At 41.4% G+C, this 15971-nt stretch overlaps 1 protein-coding gene across 3 annotated transcripts in view; it reads left to right on the top strand.

The window, feature by feature from the left end:
- TYW2 (tRNA wybutosine-synthesizing protein 2) overlaps nucleotides 1-15971 on the top strand; it is an 80527-nt gene that overhangs the window by 6441 nt on the left and 58115 nt on the right. The gene's annotated exons all lie outside the window — the stretch shown is intronic.

The following is a 15971-nucleotide window of genomic DNA, read 5'->3' as shown; positions in this document are numbered from 1 at the left end:
CATGTACCCTAAAATGGTACTAATGAAATCTACAGATTGTCCCGCAACAAATAAGCCCTCACACAGCTCCGTTGGAGGAAAAATAAAAAAGTTCTGGCTCTCAGAATATGGCGATGCAAAATGTGCAGAGTGTCCAAAAGCGGAAAGGATCGGGCGCCATTTATCAGTGCGACAAAGGCCACATATCTGCGAATTATTATTTATGTACCCCATTATTATACCCTCTTATTATGCCCTGATGTACTCTGCCCAGTTTACACATACCCCCACATTATAAACTGAGATACCAGCAAAACGCCAAACAGAGCAGTTACCAAGCAAAATCTGCGCTCCAAAAGCCAAATGGCGTTCCCTCCCTTCTGAGCCCCACAGCGTGCCCAAACACCAGCTTACGTCCACATATATGACATTTTATATCCGGGAGAACCCGCTCAATATTGTATGAGGTATTTGTCTTCAGTGGCACAAACTGGGCACAACATATTGTGCATTAAAATGGCATATCAGTGGAAAATTTTAATTTTCACTTTGCACCATCCGCTGCGCATTAACGCCTTTGCGCACCACGACTTAATAGCATGTCGTGGTGCGAGGGGTTATATATGGAGCGGGCTCACGCGCTTTGCCCGCTCCATATTCTGCAGGTGTCTGCTGTGTATTACAGCTGACACCCGGGACTAAAGGACAGGAACAGCGATCGCGCTGTTACAGGAGCCTGTAAAATGACATTATACTGCAATACATTAGTATTGCAGTGTATTGTACCAGCGACCTAATGATCGCTCGTTCCAGTCCCCTAAAGGGACTTTTGGGAGGTTTCCACTGTTTTGGTACCTCAGGGGCTTTGCATATGTGACATGACACCCGAAAACCATTCCAGCTAAATTTGAGCTCCAAAAGCCAAATATTGTTCCTTCCCTCCTGAGTCCTGCCGTGGGTCCAAACAGCAGTTTATTACCATATATGGCGTATTGCTGTAATCAGGACAAATTGCTTTACAAATTTTGGGGTAATTTTCTCCTTTATTCATTGTAAAAATTAAACATTTCTATGTTTATTCAGAAAAAAAGTAGATTTTCATTTTCACGGCCTAATTTCACTAAATTCAGCAAAAAACTGTGGGGTCAAAATGCTAACTACCCCTAGAACAATTCCTTGAGGGGTGTAGTCTTCAAAATGGGGTCAGTTTTGGGGGGATTCCACTGTTTTGCTCCCTCCAGGGCGTTGCAAACGCGACATGGCACTGAAAAACAATCCAGCAAAATCTGTGCTTCAAAATCCAAATGGTGCTCCTTCCCTTCTGAGCTCTGCCGTGGGTCCAAACAGCAGTTTAGTACCACATATGGGGTATTGGCGTAATCGGGAGAAGTAGCTTTACAAGTTTTGGGGTGCTTTTTAATCTTTATTCCTTACAAATATTATTTTTTTTTATATTTTTTTAGAAAAGAAGTAGATTTTCACTTTCACAGACAAACTCCAATAAATATAGCAAAATACCTGTGGGGTCAAGATGCTCATTATACCCCTAGATAAATTCCTTGAGGGGTGTAGTTTCCAAAACTGTCTCACTTTTGGGGGATTTCCACTGTTTTGGCACCACAAGACCTCTTCAAACCTGACATGGTGCCTAAAATATATTCTAAAAAAAGGAGGCCCCCAAATCCACTAGGTGCTACTTTGCTTCTGAGGTCAGTGTTTCAGTCCATTATCACACTAGAGCCACGTGTGGGATATTTCTAAAAACTGCAGAATCTGGGCAATAAATATTGAGTTGCATTTCTCGGGTAAAACCTTCTGTGTTACAGAAAAAAATTTATTACAAATTAATTTCAGCAAAAAAAAATAAAATTTGTACATTTCACCTCTACTTTGCTTTAATTCCTGTGAAGCGCCTAATGGGTTAAGAAACTTTCTGAATGCTATTTTGAATACTTTGAGGGGTGCAGTTTTTAATATGGGGTGATTTATGGGGTCTATCTAGTACATAAGGCCCTCAAAGCCACTTCAGAACTGAACTGGTCCCTGTAAAAATAGCCTTTTGAAATTTTCTTGAAAATGTGAGAAATTGCTGCTAAAGTTCTAAACGTTGTAACGTCCTAGAAAAATAAAATAATGTTCAAAAAACTATGCAAATATAAAGTAGACATATGGAATATATAAAATAGTAACTATTTTGTGTGGTATTACTATCTGTTTTACAAGCAGATACATTTAAAATGAGAAAAATCATAATTTTTGCAAATTTTCTCTAAATTTTGGTGTTTTTCACAAATAAGCAATGAATTTATTGACCAAATTTTTCCACTAACATAAAGTACAATATGTCACGAGAAAACAATCTCAGAATCGCTTGGATATGCAAAAGCATTCCAGAGTTATTAACACATAAATTGACACATGTCAGATTTGAGAAAATGGGGCTGGTCATGAAGGTCAAAATGAGCTCGGTCTTGAAAGGGTTAAAACATTGACTACTCTCGACAGAATGCCATTGTAAGTCAGATCTGGCTAGTCTGATGGCTCTGTCTCCAGCAGCTCTTGGATTTGACAGAAAATCGCAGCTTCTATGTGCTGTAATACATAGAAGCTGCAGAAGCCAAACGGTTGGAAATTTTTAATACAACCAAAATCCGAAAATGTTTTTTTTAGCCCAAAATACATGCATTTCTGTCCCAAAGGGGTCCATAACCTTTAAGGCCCCAGGTTATACAGTGACATGGCAGAACTATCACGATGAAACCCCTGTGGTATTGTTTCTTGTTTTTTTTTGTGATTTGGTTTCCTATGGCAAAAGCAATCGGAAGGTTGCAAAAATTCCAACATGGTTGTGCGCATCTGCAAGTCAGCATGTCGTTTGGGCCTACATCAGATTAAATAGCAAAAGTAGCATTGATTAATGGAATTTGGGAAAGCCGCAATTTTTCCTTTATAATGTCTTTATCATGTTTCGGCAGTCTGTTGAAACGTCTTTTTATACCATATAAAAAGGAATGTCAAACGGGGCACGGCTAAGCTGTGCATGAAGGAGGATGTGTTTCTAGGAACTCCTATGGCTGGTGATCCCATCTCCCACCATCCTCATGCCACAAAGCCCCTAACGGTCCCTAAAGCCTGTAATAAGTCCCCAGGGTACCCCCTTTACATTTTGATGGGTTTATTGTCCCGATTGGAGCAGTTTAGCATTTGTGTCCTGGTCCACGTTTTGAAGCCGTAGCCTCGGTTGTACAGAAGGCCGATGCCGCAACCAGCAGCGGCTCTGTTCCTTAGCCTCTTGACAATGATTTGTTGCTACAGGGACTCCGATCTCCACGTGTGACCCATTGAACTCACCCAGAGTGTCCTGTCACCGCAGAGTGGGCTCTGTGTAAGTGAGGCCTAGTTCCAGCTGCAAGCCACGGACTGGAGTACTCTCATTCCCCAGGAAGGTGCTGGAGACTCATCCTTCTACACTCCTAGTATATTCCCTGCTTGGGCCCTGCTACTGGCCATCACAGACTCTTCTATCATCTGCAAATTGCTGTGCCTGTCGTTTTGGATTTCCTTCTTGGATTATTCTTCATTTTATGCTGAACTGGATTTTTCTCATTGCTATTGTGTCTCTGCATCCACAGTGTCTATTTGGATTACAGTCTACAGAGCTATACAGCTATCTCTGTTGTCCTGGGGTCTTCGATCACTATACACTGTGCACAATTATTAGGCAAGTTGCATTTTTGAGGATTAATTTTATTATTGAACCACTACAGTGCTGTCTGTCAATCCAAAATGTTAAGAAACCTCAAACCTGAATAATTAAGAAGTAAAAGTAATATCTGTGTGTGCATATTATTGGGCAACTATTGGTGTGCAAAATGATTATGTAACTAAATGAAAAAGGAAGATTTTCCCATCTCTCATTTATTTTTATCTGTTAACCCCTTAACGACCGGCGTATAGTGTTTTTACATCGGCCGTTCAAGGTAGTTCTTCGGAAGTGTCGAATTTTCACGTCGGCACTTCAGAAGAACTTTTCTGCCATCGTGCGGGGATCTCCTGAAGACCGGGCTGCTGGTAACAGCCTCGAGCTTCAGGGTAACGATCGGAGATCACTAGCACTGTGAAGGATCACCACTATGTATATTTGTGTGCTTGCAAAAATTATTATTATCCTTACATAAAGCTTCTCAGTATATCATATTCTGCTATAATGCTATGTAGTATGATAAAATGGCACAAGATGGCGCCGGAGCATGAGACAACACCCTGGAATGTGAAAAAAGCAACATGAAGTTTTAACCCACAAACTTCTATAAACTTACTGAACAAATAAGAAAAGGGCATGTTTGAACAAGAACCAATTAGCACCTTGGAGGTGTCACAAGATTATATACTGATAATTGACGCCATTTTTGCTATATAAGTTTTGCATTGTTTTAAATAAAGTTGTTGTGCTCCTATCTCATCGAGAGAGGATATTCTAACTGAGCTCTGCTTCTGGTGTAATTCTTCCCGCGCTACTCGGTGAAAACCAGGCTGACTAACTGGGAACGAGGATCTAAAACTTCACAGCAGTGGTCTCCGGTCGAATTTAACCCCTCAGATGCGGCACTCCATAGCAAGCGCCACATCTGAGTGGTTTGCGAGGGAGGGGGCCGCATCGGATCGGTTTTCCCGGTCATCGGGTAATCTGCCTCTGAAGCCAAGGCTGTTACCAATAACAGTGGTCTCCGTTCATGTGATCTCTGTGAGAACCATTCACAGTGATCACAAAATGAAAAACGAAGTGTATCTCCTACCTGTCTCTCTGCCTCCTCCTCACACTTGTTACTTTGTATGAGAAGAGACGGAGAGAGAATTTTACTGTGACACCAAAGACAGAAAATGACAAAAAAAATCTAACATATAAACGTTATATAAACTTCAATTGTATACCTAGGCTAGGATTATCCTTAGGGCACGTTCAGACGTGGCAGAGTTTTTCCGCTGCAAATGTTGGTGCAGATTTGGGGCAATTACGCAACGAATCTGCACCAACATTTGTATATTTGACAGGTAATTCAGATATTGCAGAAAAGACAGCGGACTTGCCACATATTTCAGTTTTTGCATTGCAAAGGCTGAAATCCGCAGTGAAATTCCGCTTCTTCTCCGCAACAGACAGTGCATGCTGCGGAGGGAAAATTCCGCACCGCAGCCTATGGTCCGCAGGGGAGTTTTCCCGCAACGTCTGAACTAACTTTCCTAAACATGGATAGAAACAAATGTAAAAAAACGTCCGCTGGAGGATTCCAGTGCGGACTGTCTGCAGCGGAATTCAACAGCATGTCTGGCCGTGCACTTAGGGTTAGTCTAGGGTTAGCCTAGGGTATTTGTGTAGTGTACGTGTGTGATGTCTGTGTATTATTTTTTTTGGTGTAAAAAAAAATATATGGAAAAAAAAATGTTTTATAGTCTACGTGTTTGTTCGACATCTGTTTTTTTGTAAAGCGTGCTTTTTTGATGTCCGTGTATTTTTGTCCGTGAAAAAAAGTAAAGAATAAAAATAATAACGTTTGTCTGCGTGTGTGTCTGGTTACAGTCATAGGAGGTCCACGGTGGAACAGGCATACACCATGTTAATTTCTGTCTGATGAAAGCCATACAGAAACCGTGTCTGAGGTAGAAATGTTGTCTACCAGTGATAGCGACGACAGTGATACGCTTTCTGCAATTCAAGTGTCGCTGCAGAGTCCACAAGCACAGGGCATGGCGCAGAAGTACCACAAAACATGGCCCACTCTATTCCCCCCGAATATATTGAGTGGGTACCCACAGAGTCATTTTCCCCTAATATCCCAGAATTTATTGCCACACCAGGGATAAATATTAATGTGGAAAATTTTACAGCCCTCGATTTTTTTTAAATATTCATTACAGATGAACTATTGGAGCTGGTTGTTAACCAAACCGATCTGTATGCTCGCCAATTCTTTGCTGAAAAGCCAACGTCCAAAACAGTGGCACCCCACAAATACTGGCCAACTTAAAAAAAAATTGGGCTCATCCTCAACATGGGGTTAGTGAAAAAGCCCTCAATCCGGTCATATTGGGCAACAAGCCCTACACATGCCACACCTGTTTTTCCAGCCGTCTTGACCAGAAGCAGATATGAGGTGCTAATGCGCTTCCTTCATTTTAACGACAATCACAAGCCCCCCCCCCCATGGTGATCCAGACCGTGACCGCTTGCATAAAATAAGGCCCCTGATAAAAATTTTGGAGGAGTCATTAATGCCGGTGTACAACCCCGAAGAAAACTTAGCGGTGGATGAATCGCTGATGATTTACACAGGCAGGCTCTCATTCCGCCAGTACATCCCATCAAAGAGAGCAAAATATGGGGTTAAGATCTACAAGCTCCGTGAGAGCGGTACAGGCTAGACATCTGCCTTTAGAATCTATGAAGGCAAAGACCGTGATATTACCCACATTATTAACTCATTTACTTTCACACTGTTTTTGGGAGAACCAAAAGGGAGGGTTGCTTATTGGATAATGTTTCACTGTAAAAATGCAGCAATACGGTATTTTCTGGAAAACCTATTTTTTTTATTTCTTTCCACCTATTAAAAATACTCACTATACCCCTAGATGAATATTAGCAGGACATTTATACTTGTCAAAATGACCTGCAGTACCACGGCAAATACAGCGTGGTTCCCTAAAATCAGCTCTGGCGTAAAAAGGCCTCCAAAAGCCAAAATGGACTCCCTCTATGATATGCCCTATAACGGGTCCATATAATAGATTAGACACACATATTTGGTATCGCCGTACACGGGAGAAATAGCAGAATGTGGAAAGGTGTCACTTTTACCAATATTTCATACAGTGTTTTGAAATGGCTTAAGAAAAGTGACACTTTTGTAAAAAAAAAATGCAATTTACATTTTTTTGGCCCAAGTTTGGACAAATTCTGTAAAAAGTGTGAAGGGTTAAAACAGAAATTGAACCGCTAGAAATAGACTGTAGGGTGTCTAGTTTGGAGAACACAATATTTTTTTACCATTATTTATTGGACTTCAAGTCCATTACACATACATTAATACCATGGTGTAAAAAACAAAATTAAGACATTTTAGTGTGCTATTGCAAAAAGGGGCACTTGTGTTTTATACTATATTTCTGGTCAAAAAAAATAAACTACACCTCCAAGTCAGGTGTCCTTATGATCAGGATAAATGAAAAAATATATATTTCAATACATTTGTATGATACAATTACTTTTATTTTCAAACTGTTACATTTGAAATGATGAAAAAACAACATTTTTTTCTGTCTTTCCACAGCTATAAAAAAAGTAACAAAAATGTTACCTATACATATATACCACAAAAAGGAAGCACTACATGTCCCAAGAAAACAGTGCAAAATTCACATCGATACAGAAAACACATACAGAGTTATACTGCGTTACATCTGTGAATAGCAAAACTGCGAAAATTGCTCTGGTCACTAAGGTTTAAACCACCTTTGGTATTAAGGGGTTAAATTGAGAATAATAAATAAACAACACAAAATTTACAAATAAACATTTCTGACATTTCCAAAAAAATAATCTGTGACCAATATAGCCACCCTTCTTTTCAATAAGTCATAAGCTTTCCATCCATGGAGTCTGTCCGTTTCTTAACCCCTTCCCGACATTTGCCATATGGATACATCATGGAAACGTAGTGCTTCCCGCATTTTGCCGTATCCATACGACAAATGGTGGACACCGGCTCAGAAGCTGAGTCGGTGCCACCATCGCCGGAGGTCAGCGGTGTCTTACAGCTGACATACGGCTGTAATGGAGGCGGCCGAAATTAGCTTCAATCCCCGCCATTAACCCCTGAAATGCAGCGCTCAAACACGATCGCTGCAATTATAGCTGTTTACGGCTCATCGAGACCCCAGAAATGAAATTGCTGGCGTTCCGGTGGCTGCAATGGCTTCCCGGTCTGCCTAGCACGGAAGCCTTCCAGGATCCGCCTGGCAGGCTTCCGTAGCCCAACGAAAAGATGGCGCCGGCTCAGGAGCTGAGCCGGCATTATCAGCAGTGTATGTCCGCTGTATGCTAGCTCCGATCCCTGCCATTAACCCCTTTGATGCAGCGATTGCAAACGATCGCTGCATCTTAGAGATTGCTAGCAGATCGCCAGCCCTGCCATGCAATCAGGGCTGGTGACTGCTGCTATGGCAACAGGAGACCTAACAATGGCCTCCTTAGCCATTACAGAAGCCGATTAGGCCCCGCCAGGAGGCGAAGCCTAATCGGCTTGCTGTCAGTGAATGACTGACAGATCTAATACATTGCACTACGTAGGTAGCGCAATGTATTAGAAAAAAAAAATCTGACAGTTGGACCTTCAAATCCCCTAGTGGGATTTGAAAAAAAGTTTCAAGTAATAAAATAAAACAAAATCGCCCTGTTCCCTTATCAAGTCTTTTATTATTGAAAAAAAATAATAAACCATACATATTTGGTATCGCCGCATTCGTAACTGCCTGAACTATAGAAATATTATGTTATTTATTCCACACGGTGAACGGCGTAAAAAACTATACCAGAATTTTTGTTTTGTGGTCACTTTGCCCTAAAAATATTGGAATAAAAAGTGATCAAAAAGTCGCATTTATCCAAAAATGGTACCTATATCAACTATTGCTCCTCAACAAGCCCTCACAGCTCCATCGACGAAAAAATTAAAACGTTATGATTCTCACAACTTGGAGACAGAAAAAATACATTCTTTTTACAAAAGTAATTTTATTGTGCAAAAAGTTCTAAAACATCAAGAAGTGCTATAAACTAGGTATCGCCGTAATCAGACTGACTGAATCATAACTACAGCTCATCCCGCAAAAAAAACAGCCCTCATACCGCTAAGTCTATGAAAAAATAAAATTAGTTAAGTCTCCAATAAGTCAGGAAATAAAAAAAATATGCAGTTGTGCAGGCCCGAAGGGAACATTTCTTCTGTTTCAAGAGGCGATTTATCAAGGCCCTAAAATTAGGGAACCAGGAAAAGGGGGGCCAAACATATCTGCTGGAAGCGAGGGCGCAAGTATTATGCCAGGACAACACTTCCCAGCAAAATTCTCCAAACTGCAAAGGTGCGGAGTGTGGACGAGAAGGGGGATAAGGAAGGACATTTATCAGTGCGACACTGGCATGTGCAGAAAGGATTGAGCACAGCGTAACACACATCTATGGATTAGTTAACTTTTTTTTTAACCCAATAATTATACCACCTGACTATACCCCTGATGTACTCTGCCCGGCTTACATGTGCCCCCACATTATAAACGGAAACATCAGCAATACTCAAACCAATATACTACAAAACAAATACACGCTCCAAAAGCCAAATTGTGCTCCCTCCACTCTGAACCCTACAACGTGCCCAAACAGCAGTTTACTTCCACATATATGGCATCGTCATACCCGTGAGAACCCTTTTTAACAATTTTTGGGGTGTTTGTCTCCAGTGGCACAAGCTGGGCACGACATATTTGCCACTGAAATAGCATAATTGAAATTTTTACTTTGCACCATCCGCAGCGCAATAATTTATGGAAAAGACCTGTGGGGTGAAGATGCTCACTACACCTCTTAATAAATGCCTTGAGGGGTGCAGTTTCCAAAATTGGGTCACTTCTCAGGGGTTTCTTTTATTATTTCACATCAGAGCCTCTGCAATTGTGAACCAATGCTTTGTAAATCGCCAAATTAGGCCTCAATTTTCCATGGTACTCTTTCACTCCTGAGCCCTGTCAAATGTCCAGGAAAAAGATTAGGGCCACATGTAGGGTGTTTCTAAAACCGGGAAACCCATCATAATAGAGAGCTGTCTTGTTATGGTGGCATAAGCTGAGCACCACATATTGGCATATCTATGGAAAAAAAAATCCCATTTTCATTCTGCAACATCAAGTGCACACTAATTTCTGCAAAACACCTGTGTGGTTAACATGCCAACTACACCCCTAGGTGAATACTTTGAGGGGTGTAGTTTCCAAAATGTGGTCACTTCTGGGGGATTTCCACTGCTTTGGTCCCACAGGGGCTTTGCAAATGCGACATAGTGATCAGAAACCAATCCAGTAAAATCTGCACTCCAAAAGCCAAATGGCGCTCCTTCCCTTCTGAGCCCTACTGTGTGCCCAAAAAGCAGTTTATTACCACATATGGTGTATTGTCATTCTCGGGAGAAATTGCTTTACAAATGTTGGGGTTCTTTCTTTCCTTTATTTGTTGAGAAAATGAAAAATGTTGAGCTAAAGCTACGTCTTATTGAAGAAAAGGGATTGTTTTTATTTTCACTGCCCAATTCTAATAAATTCTATGAAACACCTGTGGGATCAAAATGCTCACTACATCCCTAGATGAATTCCTCAAGGGGTGTAGTATATGGAGTCACTTTTTGGGTGTTTTCATTGTTTTGTCCCCTCAGGGGCTTTGCAAATGCGACATGGCCTCTGCAAACCATTCCTGCTAAATGTGATCTCCAAAAGCCAAATGGTGTATCTTCTAAGCCGTGCCGTGTGTCCAAACCGCCGTTTATGACCACATGTGGGGTATTGTTTTACTCGGGAGAAATTGCTGTACAAATTTAGCTTTTTTCCCTTTAGTCCTTGTGGAAATGAAAAAAAATTAGCTAAACCTACATTTTCTTTGAAAAAAATGTTGATTTTAATTTCCTTTGTTTTTGAGTCCGGTGCTTAACCACTTCCCGACCACCCACTGTATATTCACGTCGGCACTTGCTGTGCTCTGTGCAGTGCTGACGTGAATTCACGGTGGGTGTTAAAAGCACGATCCGAGTGTATCAGAGTAGCGCTGACACCCGGATCGCGCTGTTATCACCTGCCTCTGGTCCCGGAGATATGATCGGGACCTGATTAGTTCAGGTCCCGGTCATGTGATCGCAGGGAAAGTGTGTTGTAGCAACGAACTGGAAAGTTTGTTGCTATAACAAACTGGAAAGTTTGTTGCTACAACAAACTTTCCCGGGGACCGATTGCGGGTGCTGCAGTCGGTTATAAGGCAGAACCGGGGGCCATACAACGGCCCCCGGGTCTGCCATGCAAGGCAGCCTATGAGAACCAGCCGGAGGCAGGTCCTCATAAGCTTCCTGTCAGTGTGACTCTCAGCATCACACTGACAGTTTATAATACTTTACACTACCTAGTAGGTAGTGTAATGTATTATAGCAGCGATCAGTGCTGCCAGTCTTCAAGTAAAAAGTAAAAAATAAAGTAATAAAAATGTTTTATAAAAGTGTAAAAACAAGTTATAAAAGTTACAAAAACAAAAAATGCTTTTTTTCCTATAATAAGGCCTCATTTACACGAACGTGATATACGTCCGTGCGACTCGCGTGCTTTTCACGCGGGTCGCACGGACCTATACAAGTCTATGGCGGCATGCAGACAGTCCGTGAGTTTTGCTCAGCGTGAGTGCGCTGAAAAAAACTCACGACATGTTCTACATTTCTGCGTTTTTCGCGCATCACGCACCCATTGAAGTCAATGGGTGCGTGAAAACCACGAAGGTCGCACGGAAGCACTTCCGTGCGAACTGCGTGATTCGCGCAAGAGCTGTCAAAGAATGAATGTAAACAGAAAAGCACCACGTGCTTTTCTGTTTACAAACATCCAAACGGAGTGTCTTAGAGATGAGCGAACCGAACTTCACCGGGTTCGGCCGAACTCGTTTTGACCGAACACGGCAAAAAATTTTTCAGTACGCGACGTCAGGAGACAGTCACTGTCCAGGGTGCTGAAAGAGTTAAACTGGTTCAGCACCCTGGACACTGACTTCCGATCACAATATACATGAACGTGTAAAAAAAAAAAAGAAGTTCTGACTTACCGATAACTCCCGGCTTCTTCCTCCAGTCTGACCTCCCGGGATGACAATTCAGTCCAAGTGACAGCTGCAGCCAATCACAGGCCAAGCACAGGCTGCAGCCAATCACAGGCTGCAGCGGTCACATGGACTGCCACGTCATTCAGGGAGGTGGGGCCAGATGTCAAGAGAGGGACGCGTCACCAAGGCAACGGCCGGGAGACCGGGCTGGAGGAAGCAGGAAGTTCTTGGTAAGTATGAACGTCTTTTTTTTATTCACAGGTTGCTGTATATTGTGATCGGAATTCACTGTCGAGGGTGCTGAAAGAGTTACTGCCGATCAGTTAACTCTTTCAGCACCCTGGACAGTGACTGACGTCGACTAGCCTCATCTCTATGATGGCGGCTGCGCGAAAATCACGCAGCCGCGCATCATACACTGATGACACACGGAGCTGTCAAGTGCCTTTTGCGCACGCAAAACGCTGCGTTTTTTTGCGTGCGCAAAACACACACGCTCGTGTAAATGAGGCCTAAGTCTTTTATTATAGGATGAAAATGTTAAAAAAAAGTACACATATTTGGTATCACCGCGTTTATAACGACCCAACCTATAAAACTATAATATTATTTTTCCCGCACGGTGAACACCGCAAAAAAAATTAATTAAAAAACAATGTCAGAATCACAATTTTTTGGTCATCAACCCTCCCAAAATATAGAATAAAAAGTGATCAAAAAGTCGCATGTACCCCAAAATAATACCAATAAAAACTACAACCCGTCCCGCAAAAAACAAGCCCGCTTTTTGGACGGAAAAATAAAAAATTATGGCTCTCAGAATATGGTGACACAAAAAATAAATAATTTTATAGAAAAGTGATTTTATTGCGCAATGGCCACAAAACATAAAAAACCTATATATATATGGTATCGCCGTAATCGTACCGACCCGCAGAATAAAGTAAAATGTCATTTATACCGCACGGTGAACACTGTAAAAAAAAAAAATACAAAAAACATTGTCAGAATTTATGTTTCTTTGTCACTTTGCTTGCCCAAAAAATCTAATAAAAAGTGATTTAAAAAATCACATGTACCCTAAAATGGTACCAATGAAAAGTACAGATTGTCCCGCAACAAATAAGCCCTCACAGAGCTCCGTTGGAGAAAAAATAAAAAAGTTTGGATTATTATTTATGTACCCCATTATTATACCCTCTTATTATGTCCTGATGTTCTCCGCACAGGTTACATATACCCCCACATTATAAATTGAAATACCAGCAAAACCCCAAACAGAACAACTACCAAGCAAAATCTGCGCTCCAAAAGCAAAATGGCGTTCCCTCCCTTCTGAGCCCCACAGCGTGCCCAAGCACCAGCTTACGTCCACATATATGATATTTTATATCCGGGAGAACCCGCTCAACATTGTATGAGGTATTTGTCTTCAGTGGCACAAACTGGGCACAACGTATTGTGCATTAAAATGGCATATCAGTGGAAAATTTTAATTTTCACTTTGCACCATCCGCTGCGCATTAACGCCGTCGCGCACCACGACTAAATAGCATGTCGTGGTGCGAGGGGTTATATATGGAGCGGGCTCACGCGCTGCGCCCGCTCCATATTCTGCAGCTGTCAACTGTGTATTACAGCTGACACCTGGGACTAACGGACAGGAACAGCGATCGCGCTGTTACAGGAGCCTGTAAATTGACATTATACTGCAATACATTAGTATTGCAGTGTATTGTACCAGCGACCTAATGATCGCTCGTTCCAGTCCCCTAATGGGACTTTTGGGAGGTTTCCACTGTTTTGGTACCTCAGGGGCTTTGCATATGCGACATGACACCCGAAAACCATTCCAGCTAAATTTGAGCTCCAAAAGCCAAATATTGTTCCTTCCCTTCTGAGTCCTGCTGTTTTTTCAGAAAAAAGTAGATTTTCATTTTCACGGCCTAATTCCACTAAATTCAGCAAAAAAACTGTGGGGTCAAAATGCTAACTATCCCTAGAAAAATTCCTTGAGTGGTGTAGTCTTCAAAATGGGGTCAGTTTTGGGGGGATTCCACTGTTTTGCTCCCTCCAGGGCGTTCCTCAAACTTCTGGGAGTTAAATGCGGTTTGGACCCTGACAATATCAAGTCATCTGACTGCGGGGTCTCATGTACGAGTCTATTCAGACAACATTACAACTGTAGCTCACTTACTGCACAAAACATCAAAGTCTTTAAGCTTTATCAGCAAAAATATTTTTTAGGCAGAATTGTTCCTACTATTCCTGACAGTCAAGGGCTCGAGCAATATACAGGCCAATTCTCAAAGCAGAAACAATATGGACCCCACCGAATGGAGTTTAAACGATCAAGTCTTCAAGTTAATCACCCAGAAATAGGGGCTTCCTCAGATAGACTTCTTTGCATCCCAAATAAATCACAAAGTCCAATTTTTTTTCCCTCTAAACCCAAAAGATGCCTCAGTAGGAGTGGATGTATTAGCTCACTAATGGGAATACCATATGCCTTTCCTTACATTTCTCTGCTACCCAGGGTCCTAATAATGTGTAGGAAAAAAAATTATTTAATTTTGTTGGCTCCCTTTTGGCCCAAAAAAAAGTTGGTTTACCCTCCTAAACAACCTAAAGCTGGAGGACCCCATATTGTTACCCCTTTCGATTTACTTTCTACATCAGGGGCCTGTTTTACATCCGGACCCTCAAAGGTTTTTATTTTCTGCATGGCATCTGAGAAGTCCATCCTAAAATCTGGAGGCCTGTCTGACTCCGTTATTAAGACACTTCAATCTAGTAGGAAGATAACTAATAGTATATATACAAAAGTTTGGAAAACATTTATTTCTTTTTGTGATGAAAGTCCACCTGACTTGTTCGATCTTAATATCTCTAAGATTCTGGATTTTTTTACAGGTGGGCCTCAATAAAGGGCTAAGAACTAGTACATTAAAAGTGCAGGTCTCAGCTTTGAGCAGTTTTTTTTATTTAGATTTAGCGAGTCACAGGTGGATTAAACACTTTATGAAAGCGGCAGTCGGACTTTCTCCTAAAATCTCAAATTTGCTTCCTTCACGGGATCTAAATATTGTTCTTAAAGTACTATGTCACCTTTTGAACCATTAGAAGATTAAAATATCAGAGACCTATCATGGAAATCAGCTTTTCATATAGCGATTACATTAGCCAGAAGAGTCGGCGTAATTAGCCGAGAGGGCTAATTCCACCATCAAGCAGATTTGTAGAGCTGCAACTTGATCTATCCCTCACACTTTCTCCAAACCCTACCGTTTGGACATATTTTCAACTAGAGATCTCTCCTTTGTGAGAAAAGTACTTCAAGCTGTTGTCCCCTCCCTAGAAGTGATCATTTGGTATTCTCCTGTGGTGCTGTGATGGAGGATGACTGGAGAAAATAGAATTAGCTCTTACCGGTAATTCGGTTTCTAGGAATCCTCCATAACAGCACCTTTATTTCCCTCCCTGCGTTTCTTAGGTGTCTTGCAATGCTTATAGTTATTTGTAAAACACTGGTGGAGTTAGGATGGGGCGGGGCTTTTGACCTCTCTTTGTTTCCTGTGCCTATTAGGGTCTGGAGGGATCCTCCTGTGGTGCTGTCATGGAGGATTCCTAGAAACCGAATTACCGGTAAGAACTAATTCTATTTTTTGCCTATTTCACCTCTCAAACATTTTTTTTTCAGCTTCCCAGTACATTATACAGTACATACAATTGTGCAATCAAAATCTACAACTATTCCCGTAAAAAACAAGCCCCATACTGCTAAGTCGAAGGAAAAACAAAAAGGTTATGGCTTTTTGAATGCGGGAGGGGAAAAAACGAAAATAAAAAAATGGTTACATGTGTTTGCTTGATTTTTTTTTTTTATATTTTGCCCAATTTGAAAGAATTTTACATTTCTCTAGCTATAATAATTATTAATTTCATATTACCATATCATAAGGTACCAGCCTTGGTAACGTTTTTTCTCCATAGTGACGTATATTACAATATTTGTTATTTTTGAATGTGAGTGAGCATTAGGAGTTTGCTTATGCGTGGAAGAAGGTATTGCAATCCCAAACATCTGGAAGTCCAA

The sequence above is a fragment of the Rhinoderma darwinii genome, chromosome 8, assembly GCF_050947455.1.
Source record: "Rhinoderma darwinii isolate aRhiDar2 chromosome 8, aRhiDar2.hap1, whole genome shotgun sequence".
NCBI lineage: Eukaryota > Metazoa > Chordata > Amphibia > Anura > Rhinodermatidae > Rhinoderma > Rhinoderma darwinii.
This window is presented reverse-complemented; position numbering and strand designations above follow the sequence as displayed.